The following is a 10593-nucleotide window of genomic DNA, read 5'->3' as shown; positions in this document are numbered from 1 at the left end:
AAAAATAAAGCAAGCATTGCCCAAATGAATTGAATGAAATAATGTACGTTACGTGTCTGAGAGTATAAATATTCCATAAATGGCAGTCATTGTTATTAATAAATGAAAATAATCTTTTCAAGATCATGTTGCTGTTAAATGCCCGTAATTCCAGAAGTCAAGAAGCTGAGGCAGGAGAATCACAAATTTAAAGTCATCCTGCAAGGTGAAACACTACTTCAAAAACAAACACTAATGAAACTCTCATTTCATTAGTGTTGCTGGAGAAGTTCCCTCTCGTTCAGGACTTCAAAAGCGCATCCGCATAACGATGTCCCATTGCGAACCCTCAATTCATTTTCACAAGTAGAACAAGACTTCGAAAGGTGGCCAAAGGCTCAAGCTTGGGACTTCAGTCTCTGGCCCTTTAAAAATCGCGGGGGCGCGCAGCGTACCTCCGGTGGACCAGAGTCCCGAAGTCGGAAACGCGCGGCAGAGGTGCGGAGCGCGCAGCCCGGTGGCGGAGCGCGCACGACCGGGAGCGCGCGGCGGGGAGGTGCCAGGAGCCCTGGGGAGCGCGCAGCAAGCTGTCCCGGACTGTCTGCGAGCGCGCGCAGCTTGCTGACGGGTGGACGGCGTGAGCACTGCGGATCGGAGCTGGCGTCGACACCTGCGGTCCTGGGAGGGGACCTGGCTCCGTGAGTTCGGCCCTACTGAATTGGGACAGACCCGGCGCCGGGCGCGGGCGCGGCAGCAGCTGTCCGGATCACCGTGGGCGCCGAGTCCAGGTCTCTGAAGTTGGGGAAATCCTTTGCTCTTAGCTGGGGCGTCCGTCGTCTCCTAGGTCAGTGCCACTCAGTGGCCTTCATCCCGGGACTTAAGGGGTCGCGGCGCGTGGCTTCCCACATCTGGGTTTACCCGAAGGCGAGCGCTCAGTGGTTCGTGGCGTGTTGTCTGCGTTGGGTCCCCGACTCCCAGGCTTTGGTCCCCACTGCCTTTCTCCCTTTCTCCGGAGCTTGGCGAGGGGATCGGCGCCCGACTGCGCGTGAGGACCGTGTCTCCTGAGAGGCTGAAACCCGGGAGGCAGCTAGAATCACCTGTTAAACAGGGGTCCTCTGCGAATCTTTCCTTAGGTTTCCGTGCCCCCGCCAGTTTCCAGCGGATAACTAAATCGCGCGGGGATGTATGTGTAGATCTGCACGGTGAACTGGGCTTCTGGATTAGAAGAGTATGTGGCTAATGGGACAAGGCTTAACAAAAGCCCGTCCAACTGCAGCGTTTTTCCAAGACGGAAAGTTTCCCTGCATTGTTTCACAGATTGTAAATTTAAGCAGCTGACCCCCTCCCCTTGCCACTTAAACGCAACTTTTAACTCTTTGCCTGAACCTATTAGGTGCTAAACAGAAAATGAAGGTGTGTGTGTGTGTGTGTGTGTGTTGTGTGTTGTGTGTTCGGTGCAAAGCAGAAAATGAAGGTGTGTGTGTGTGTGTTTCCCCTTAAATAGAGTAAAACTTTCAAGTCTTGCTATGGGGAGATTCTTTCAGGTTCCAGTTGTAATAAAGAACAGCAAAAAGCTTTGTCCCTGTGCCATCTGCAAACACCAAACCAGGTATTAAGTGTGAACTTGGGGAAAGTGCTCACAGGACAGACTTTTATGAAAAATCATTTTCTGTGAGGTGCTCCAATGTGTGCTGAAACTTTGCCCTCATATTCCATGCCTGAATGTTCCAGAGTGTTTTTCTAGGTGGAGGAGGTATTTTCGTTGGTGTAGCCAATGTGGAAATACAAACAAATGCCCTATTTACTTGGGGTTGGGTGGGAAGGGTAGAAGTCAGCTAAGATCTCTCTTGCCAGGCTTGACAGTGTATGTATGGAATCTTGTGTATTTTCTTGCCCAGACGAGTAACAGCCTTTTTTCAGTGACTGGATACGTTTCTTCTAACAGTGCCTCCAATGAACTCTTGGAAAATTTTGGATGCTGATAATTTTAAGAACATTTTCTCCACTCATAGAAAACTGACATTTGAAACTAGAATGGGTGGCAGTTATAAAGAGGATTTGTGCTTCTGAAAATACTGTGTCTGTTTGACCTGGTAGTTTTTTTACTGCAGAGGGACTGGTCTGCTTTAATGCAGACCTGATTAGACTCTTTGTTAGATCATTATTGTGTTTGTAGTCTGTTTGGCCAGCTCCAGTGTGCTGAGCCCTGCCTCGCCATTGCACATGCAAGAATTTCTAGATAAGAGCCATATGGTCCAAACTGATTAAACCGAGATCTGGTAATCCTGCCTTCGTCGGTGGCTGACAAGACACCTGGCCTTGGTTCCAAAGTTCTCAGACACCTCAGGAGCCTACAGTTGGCACCTTGTGTTGATCTGAAGATCAGCTCAGGTAACTCTTAGAGGCAGAACAGGGCCTTGAAACCTGAAGGGAGGGCAGTGGAAGGCCTGGGCGGAGCAGAGGCAAGCACAGGGAATCCTCTGGAACAGAAAGTTCAAAGGCATCGGGTCTGCCTTGTTGTGGGATGAACGCCGATGGCATTGAGGCCGTTTAGTAGGTGCCAGGGGAATCCCAGGAGCATCTGGGGACACTTGAACACTTTTGATGGTCAAGGACGGCATTTTGTTTTAGTTTCCATTGTACTTTCTGGAAGTGAGGCCGAGGCTTCCTCATGGGTTCCCCACGGGGATGGGCTGTCTCTGTCTCCTTTCTGAATGACTCTGATCCTGCTGGGACTTCCTTCTCTTCATATGGTGACATGCCTGATAACAGTCTGTCTGTGAAGAACCACAGTGAAGTTTCATCCGCCAGTAACGCCATTGCCTCCTCAGAGTTTCCAGTCTTGACCTTCGAGAGGCTTTAATGAAAGCTGGAATTGTGCTGATGGTCCGTGCAACATAGCAGCTTGCCTTCCTGGACCAGAGTCTGCTAGCTTTTTATGAATGCATTCCGTCCTACTAGAGACCTTAGCACTGGGAAAACTTGACTCCCCTCTCCTCCCCCCTGCCCCCATCAGGATCTCATTTAGCTTGGGCTGGTCTTGAACTTGCTACCTGACAAGGAATGCCCTTGAGCTCCCTCTGCCTCCCAAATTCTGAAACGGTTCTCATTTTAAAGTGTTCATTACATTTATTTGTGTGTGTGTGTGTGTACACGTGTGCACATGCATGTGCATGTACCACAGTGTGCATGTAGAGGTCAAAGGGCAACTTACAGGGATAGATTCTCTTTTTCCACCATGTGAGTCTCTGGTATAGGACTCAGGTTGTCAACCTTGGTAGCAAGCACCTTGGCCCACTGAGCCATTTCACCTGTCCAATTATCATTTTTTATTGTAGTAAAATATAAAATACATAATTATGTGCAATTTAGCATCTTAAAGTCTATTAAGGCATGACACTAAGTGTATTAATAGTGGCGTGTAACCATTACGCCTGTCTGGTTCTAGAATTTTTCCATCACCCTTCCCCATTGAACAGTCAGCCTCCCTTCCTCCATGGCCCTAGCCCCTGGCAGCTACTAATCTGCTTTCTACTTCTGAATTTGCCTATTCTCATACAAATGGAATCTTAAAATATTTGGCCTTTGTGGTTCAGGATTCATCGGCATTGTATTGGTCTTTTATCCCTTTTCTATGAATGCACAGTGTTCCATTGTATGTGTAGGCCACATGTTGCTTGTTAAGGTCATCCCAATGGTATGATGTAGTAGCTCATTGTGGTTTTGATCTGCAGTTTCCTAATGACTAACAGTGTTGAGAACTGTTTCCTGTGCTTGTTGGCCATTCCCACATTGATCTGCAGGGTGTGTGTGTGTGTGTGTGTGCGTGCGTGTGCGTGTGCGCGTGTGCACGTGTGATAGGGTATATACATGTGAGAGGTGCGGTGTGGGGGGAAGGGCAGGGGTCAGTGCCATCTTCTTCCTCAATCATTCTCCACATTACTCTCCCCCCTCCTTACTGCTTGAGACAGGGTCTCCCACTAGCCTGGAGCTAGGGTGGTTTGCCAGTGCGCTCCAGGTGGCCACCCGTGTCTGCCTCCCCAAACCCCTAGCTGTGGTTATAGATGTGGCCCACGCGCCCAGCTTTTCCATGGGTGCTGGGTGTCTGAACTCAGGTCTTCATGCTTGGCCCGTCCTTTTCTAACTGGACTGTCTTCTGGCTTCCTCCTGCACCACATACGCGCCCCGGGCCGTCCAGAGCCTGATATTCCCACATGCAGTGCGGAGGACAGACAGTTTGGAAGTGAGAGGGGCATGTTGATGTGACTTTCGTTTCAGCATATTGTCTTAATTGCTCTATCGTTAGTGATCTCTTCCTGTTCCTAATTTATTTATGAGCTCCATCGCTGAATATATGTATACACAGGAAAAACATTTTCTGGAGGGTTCAGTGTGCTGCTCTGTACCGTGCATTTGTTGGGGTTCTTGGACGGTGTCCTCTCCGGATAAAGGAGAAGGCTGCTTTTTAAATTTCTTTTATCTTTTTTATTATTTATTTTATCTATTTATTTGTCTGTGGGAGGTGCATTCATGCCACTGTGTACACATGGAGGTCAGAGGGCAACTTTGGGAACCAGTTCTTTCCTTTTAGCGTGAGTTCCAGGGAGCGAACTCGGGTCATGGGACTTGCATTGCGAGCGCTCTTACCTGTTCAGCCATCTTTCCCTGCATCCTTAGAGAAATGTCTGCTGAGGACTTCATTCTCTCATTCGTAACTCTTGCGTTGCTGTGACCAAGATACAAGGACAGCTCAGAGGTGGAAAGGTTAATTTGGTGCCAGTGCGGTTGAGCAGCACATCATGGCGGGAGAGCCAGGTGGAGTAGCCAGGAAGCAGAGAGAGAAAGAAGGAACCGGAGGGGGCCCAGGACACACACTCCGTAGGAACCTACCCCTGGTGACCTACTTCCTTCAGCGAGGCCACACCTCCGAATGTTCACAGATACTCCCCAAACAGCCCCAGCAGCTGGGAGCCCTTGTGGGAGACACTCATTGCCTATGCAAACTGTCGTTCCGTTTTGTTTTAGCTTTTTTTTTTCATCTCCAAAATCGTATGGGCAAGTGCATTCTCTGGATTGGGTTCTCTTTCAATTCAACTCTGTACTGTTGTGGGTTGTTTGGTTTTTCTCCTTTCTCTTTGAGACTGTTTCTCTCTCTCAGGGGCCAGTTGTCTGTGAAATATTGAAGCTTCTCTGCCTGCTTTTGTTATCCAGAACTCAAGGGTGTTCGTTTGTTTCTTCAGCAGATTTTGTAGCCTGCTCTGGCACCACCGATCATGTGCTGGGCCCTGAAGTAGTCCACAGCCAGACAAACAGATACGTACACATTACAAATTTATTTCTAAAACCTTCAGGTTAAAGAAGGTTAAGGAGAGCCACATTCCTCTGGGATTCATGGACTTGACTCAGGCTTCGTCACCAGATAGCCGCGCCCCTAGGGTTCACACTCGGAGCTTTCCTGTTTCTTGATTTTCTGTTCTATAGTTTGGGATAGAACGCTGACTTCTCAGGGCTTCTGTGGACCTTGAGACGCAAGATTCTGCCCTTTACAAACTCAGTTCTCTGCAGATATTTAAAATAGTTGACTTTGTACATATTGGTTACAAGTTGGAGTGGGAGTTACTTTTAGGCTCTAAGCGTGGCCCATTGCTGCCTCCTAAAATGGTGCGTTGGCATTTTCAGAAAAGCTTCAGAGAACTGAAAGGGTTTTAGTGGATACTTAGTTTCCTTTCCTATGGGGCTGGATGGATAGCAGTTGTCAGAGTGCTTGGCAGAAAGCACCCGTGAAGTTCAAGGTCATCCTCGGCTACCTAGTGAGGTCAAGACCAACCTGGCCCATGAGAGACTCTGTCTCAAAAGAAAAAGAAAAAGAAAATCCACTCTCTCATATTCAACACATTGGAAATTGTTCCAGAAACTTGAGATTAAGGAAAATAAGGTACATACTGCTATCAGTATGGACTAATAACAAAGATACCCAACTAGCCTTTGGGGGTGGAGGGAAGAGCGGAAATGAGGCTAACACGGAAGGGCTGTGCTTTGGTTGCCTAGCACAGAGTCCAGCCTTTGCCTTGGGCACCAGCCTCGAGGTTCGGGAGTGTGGTTGTCATAGTAGGTGTGGACTTGCTGCGGAGGGGACCTTCACATAGAATGCTCAGGAATGAGGAAGGGCGGTTAGACTATGAAGACGTAAAGATGGAATGCCACCTGCGGGAGAAGGCACCTGAAGAATGTCCCATGGAATTCTTGGTGCAAACATTTTTAAAAGCACTGTGCAGAAGGTAGACAGCTAGAAAGCAGCTCCAGGAACCTGCTAAGTAAGCCACAGCAGCCCTGAACTTGCTAACTCCTTGACAGGGTAAGTTGTCCCCCAAATACACGAGGAAATGGATGAGAAACTCCCTTGAGGCCCTCAGTATTTGGGGTGCAAATCAGAAGTCTTTAAACTGTTCATGAGGTCAGTATGCCCATCTTTCCTCACCGTTGACTTCTATTCTGGTTTTAGAGATACTTTCTGTGGGAAAACTGTTGACATCAACAAATAAACCACATACAGCATGAGGTGTGGTGGTAGACACTGGACAAGGTCTCAGACTGTAGCTCCGTGGCAGAGAACTTACCTGGCATGCTCAATCCCTTGTTCTGCAGAAAAATAAAACAGCAAAAAGCCTGCAGTGTATATTTAAATCTGCATTGCCTAGCTAGTCTCCTCTATGGGATATGAGTTGTGTGTTCATTTTCCAAGAGGGTTGATCGGGTTACAAGCCTGACTGAGCACCAGCCTACTGACCCTTTTCGTTATTTGAGTAATTATCAAACTCGGCTCTTGAACTACTTGAAGGTGATCTGGTTTTCCTAGAGAGACTGATAGGCAGCGCTTGAAGGGTGGAAATAGCAACAGTGTGACTGTTGATTGGAGTCAGACAGAGTATTCCACAAACACTGATGGTCTTTCTCAACAAAGAGCTAAGCGCGTCTTGCTCAAAGCAGGGCTGTGAACTCTCCTCACAGGCCAGCGTATAAAGTGGGTGCTGCTGGAAGAATTTGTTGCTGAGTTCCCTGACACAAGCATAGTCTAGGGAGGAGGAGCCTGTGTAGGTAGAGTGCTCCCCACTCCACCCCCCCTACACACACAAAAGCTAGCGAAGAAGTTTTGAGAAGATCCAATTAAAAATTCTATGCTAGGGCTGAGGGTATAGTGGTCAAGCGTGCAGAGCCCTGGGTTCCACTCCCAGCAATTAAAAAAAAAAAGAGCTGGGCCCAGCAAGAGGTCTTGTCTGAGCTTTACTCTGGTTTTGATTCAGATCTGCTCGTTTGAGATAAGACATGTAAAGCAGATCACCACTTCCAGTCTGACCAGGTGTTATGAATACCCAGTAAACAAACTCCACCTGAGAAAGCTTCTGGTGAGAAGTTTAAGCTTCTCAGGAACAAAAGGCTTTGTAGAACCCGGAGGTACAATTACTGCCTCTGAGTTAGAGGGACTGCATTTATCTCCCCCGGGAGCACGTAGTGGGTGCTCAGTAGTATAGTATCTGGTGAAGGAAGCACACACCGTGGTTTCTCAAAAAACAGCTTAACCTAGGATTTCCTTCTGTTTTTAAAAGCCTTGCCTCCAGTATCTAGAAAGAAAGTAGGCATTTTGTGGTTTTCGGTTGTCTTGGGAGGTTTTGAGACAGGTTCCTTTGATATAGCTCTGGCTGTCCTCGAACTCAATATGTAGGCAAGGCTGGCCATGGAAATCTGCTTCCCGCTGTCTCTGAGTGCTGGGATTAAAACAGCTATAAAGTAGGCATCCGGGTTTTTTTGTTTGTTTGTTTGGTTGGTTTTTCAAGACAAGGTTTCTCTGTGTAGCTTTGGAGCCTGTCCTGGAACTCACTCTTTAGACCAGGCTGGCCTTGAACTCCCAGAGATCTACCTGCCTCTGCCTCCCGCGTGCTGGGATTAAAGGCGTGCGCCACCACTGCCTGGCTCTAAAATGCTAAAAATGTCAGTTTTTAGAATATGAGTTGAGTAAAACTTTGCAACATCTGCCTGGGCAGACTCCGTTGCATTTCATTTCCTAGAGTGAGCTTGCTCCTGCTGTCTTCAGGTGAGACTTTCATTATAGGGACATCTGATTTTCTTCTCCTGCTCAGAGATGGTAAACAGTGACAAGAGACAGCCCATGGACTGTCTGTCACTCACCCTGCAGACTCAGGCTGCCTGCCAGCCTGTTTTCCTCAGTCTGGGCCCGTCGGTTACTGTCACGTGATGTCGTCATCATCACTCGGTTACTACCTCCTAGTAGTAGTAGAAAGTGCTAATAATAGAGACAGTTTGAAATCGTTACTGTTTTTCTACATTGCTAAGAAAGAGTTTTTCTAAAAAGAAAAAAAAAAAAAAACCAAAAACTAGATGAAAGTGACCCTGTCCTTTCAAAGAGCAAATTAACTCTCAGCCTTTTCATTGTATCCCATGAGTGCCTATTAGAAAAATTGATTTTCACATAAACTGTGTCAGAAGTTCAGAGAATATTGCTAGGCCTGGTGGCACAGGGCTCTAATCCCAGCTATTTAGGAGGCTAAGGCAGGAGGATCACAAGTTCAAGGCCTGCCTGGGATGCAAGCCAGCCTGGCAACTTAGACCCTGTCTCAACATAAAACAATTTTTAAAACGCTGCGGCTGTAGCTCTTCAGCGGAGTGCTTGCCTAACGTGGATGTGAGGGTTGGAGTTCAGGCCCCAGCGTTGCGGGAAGTGTCTGTTTTTGTCTGTGTGTCTGCCCTACCCTAGGGTCCAGTTGACAGCATTGTAAACAAACAACGCGTCTTTAGTGGTACATCCTGGCCTTGAACTCGTATTTTTCTTGCTCAGTCTCTGAATTTTGAGATTACAAATGCCAAACCCCAAAAGTCTGTTTTCTGACCTGGAGATGAAGGTCAGTGGTGGTAGAGCCCTTGCCTTCCGTGAACAGGGCTCTGGGGCCCTGGGTTTGAACCCTCGAATTGCTAAAAACAAAACAACCTGAGGAGTAAGGTGGAGAGTTTTGGCCCTTCCCGAGCTGTATATAAAACTCTGCCAGAAAACAAATCTAATTTAGGATTTCAGCCCACCCCTACCCCAAAGAAAATAAGATGGTTTTCGAGTTTTAAAATATGTTTTGTAGCTGGGCATGGTGGTATAGGTTTGCAGTTTTGAGCTAGGTTTAGAAGGCTGGGAAAAGAGCTACAGGAAACTGCGGGAGTTGGCATGTATAGGAATCTGGGAAAAAAAAAAAAAAAAAAAAAGGGTTCATGTTGTGGAACTTTAGGTAGAAGAGGTAGGGACAGGCCAGATCTAGAGGACTGCTCTGAGCCTGTGTGCCTACAGGTGGGTTCCTTGGCCGTGTACATCAGAAAAATAAAAGGCTGCCGGCTTGGTGGGGTCTCTGCTCCCGAGAGCAGTCTGGAGCCTTCCAAGGGCTGTCTGCTTGGCAGGTTGCTGGGGACTGTGGCACTGAGTTTTTGGTTTGCATTCTAGAAAGTTTCTGAAAGTAGGAATTCTTAGAAGAGAATGAGTCCCGGGACCAGCAGCCATTTGTACCTCTCGGTTAGGTCTGTTCTGGGTTTCTGTTGGGCAGTTTGGGTATGTGGAGGGACCGGAAGACACCAACCCTGGCTCAGTGTGCAAAGTCAGACACACTTAAGTGAACTGAGAAGTGTGCCGTGATGACTGAAGTAAAACTGATCTTATGGAAGTGATTTATAAATGATTTTCAGTGAAAAAGAAAATAGTCTGAGAATTTTTTTTTAATTCTTCAGTTTCTTTTCAATAATGACAGAGGGTGTTGGAACTCAGTTTTCTATGAAGAACTCATTTGCGAAAATGATAAGCATCCTTCAGACTCACTCTGGTTAGCATTATCTGTACACACACACACACACACACACACAGCGCCAGACAGGGACTCTGAAAGCAGGAAAACAGCAAAATGCCTGTCACACAGAAGCCACTCGGGTGCCTGTTCATAGGAACAAATGTTGTCAAGAGCCACTGGTCCAAAGGCCCACAAGGGCTGCTTTGTGTTTGCTGGTCTTTATTTCACCCACTTTAACCATATGAAAAGCCCACTCATGGTAATCAGCTGTGGCCATTCTAAACGGGTCCTACTGTGGGACACTTGCACTTTTAATGTTCTTGAAGGTCAGGGGGGAAACCTATCATCTTAGAAGTCACTTGGTTATTATGTCAGCCTACTGAGATTTTTCAGGGCCGAATTAAAGATCTTTTTTTTTTGCTAGGCTGTTTTTCATCTTGGCTTTTGGGAAACGGGCTCTCAAAATCCCCGTGAATGGGGGAAGGAAGGAGAGGATCAAAGAGCAGGACCTAGGTGCTGCGAGGGTCCTGCCCTATTCGGAAGGTGTTTGTTTTAATCCAGCTTCTCTGCTTTCACGCTTTTCTGTCCATCCACTCGTCTCTTTGTTTGTTTGTTGCTTTCAGCTTCAGCTGGAATGAACTTGACTCTGTTTCTGCCTGCTTTTCTGATGCCATAAACATCACCCGCACCCTGGGTTCCACTGCTCACGTTCCTCTTACCGTTTCGTTAGAATGCTTTCTAATTTCCAACACCGCTTCCAAGAGTTATTTAGAACTAAGTT

At 47.2% G+C, this 10593-nt stretch overlaps 1 protein-coding gene across 5 annotated transcripts in view; it reads left to right on the top strand.

Moving 5' to 3' along the window:
* The first annotated feature begins 556 nt into the window (after window positions 1-556).
* The window catches only part of Proser2 (proline and serine rich 2), a 33178-nt gene continuing 23141 nt past the window's right edge, over window positions 557-10593 (top strand). For 2 of the 5 annotated variants that reach the window (XM_038332349.2, XM_038332345.2), the window contains exon 1: window positions 557-767. The gene's annotated coding sequence lies outside the window, so the exon portion shown is untranslated. Of the gene's footprint in view, window positions 824-1812; window positions 2371-10593 lie in introns of those variants that run through there. The other 3 variants (XM_038332346.2, XM_038332344.2, XM_038332347.2) reach the window with 2 other exon arrangements.

This window comes from Arvicola amphibius, chromosome 6, assembly GCF_903992535.2.
Source record: "Arvicola amphibius chromosome 6, mArvAmp1.2, whole genome shotgun sequence".
Classification (NCBI taxonomy): Eukaryota; Metazoa; Chordata; class Mammalia; order Rodentia; family Cricetidae; genus Arvicola; species Arvicola amphibius.
Note: the sequence above shows the minus strand (reverse complement) of the source record. Positions and strands in the feature narration are given on the sequence as shown.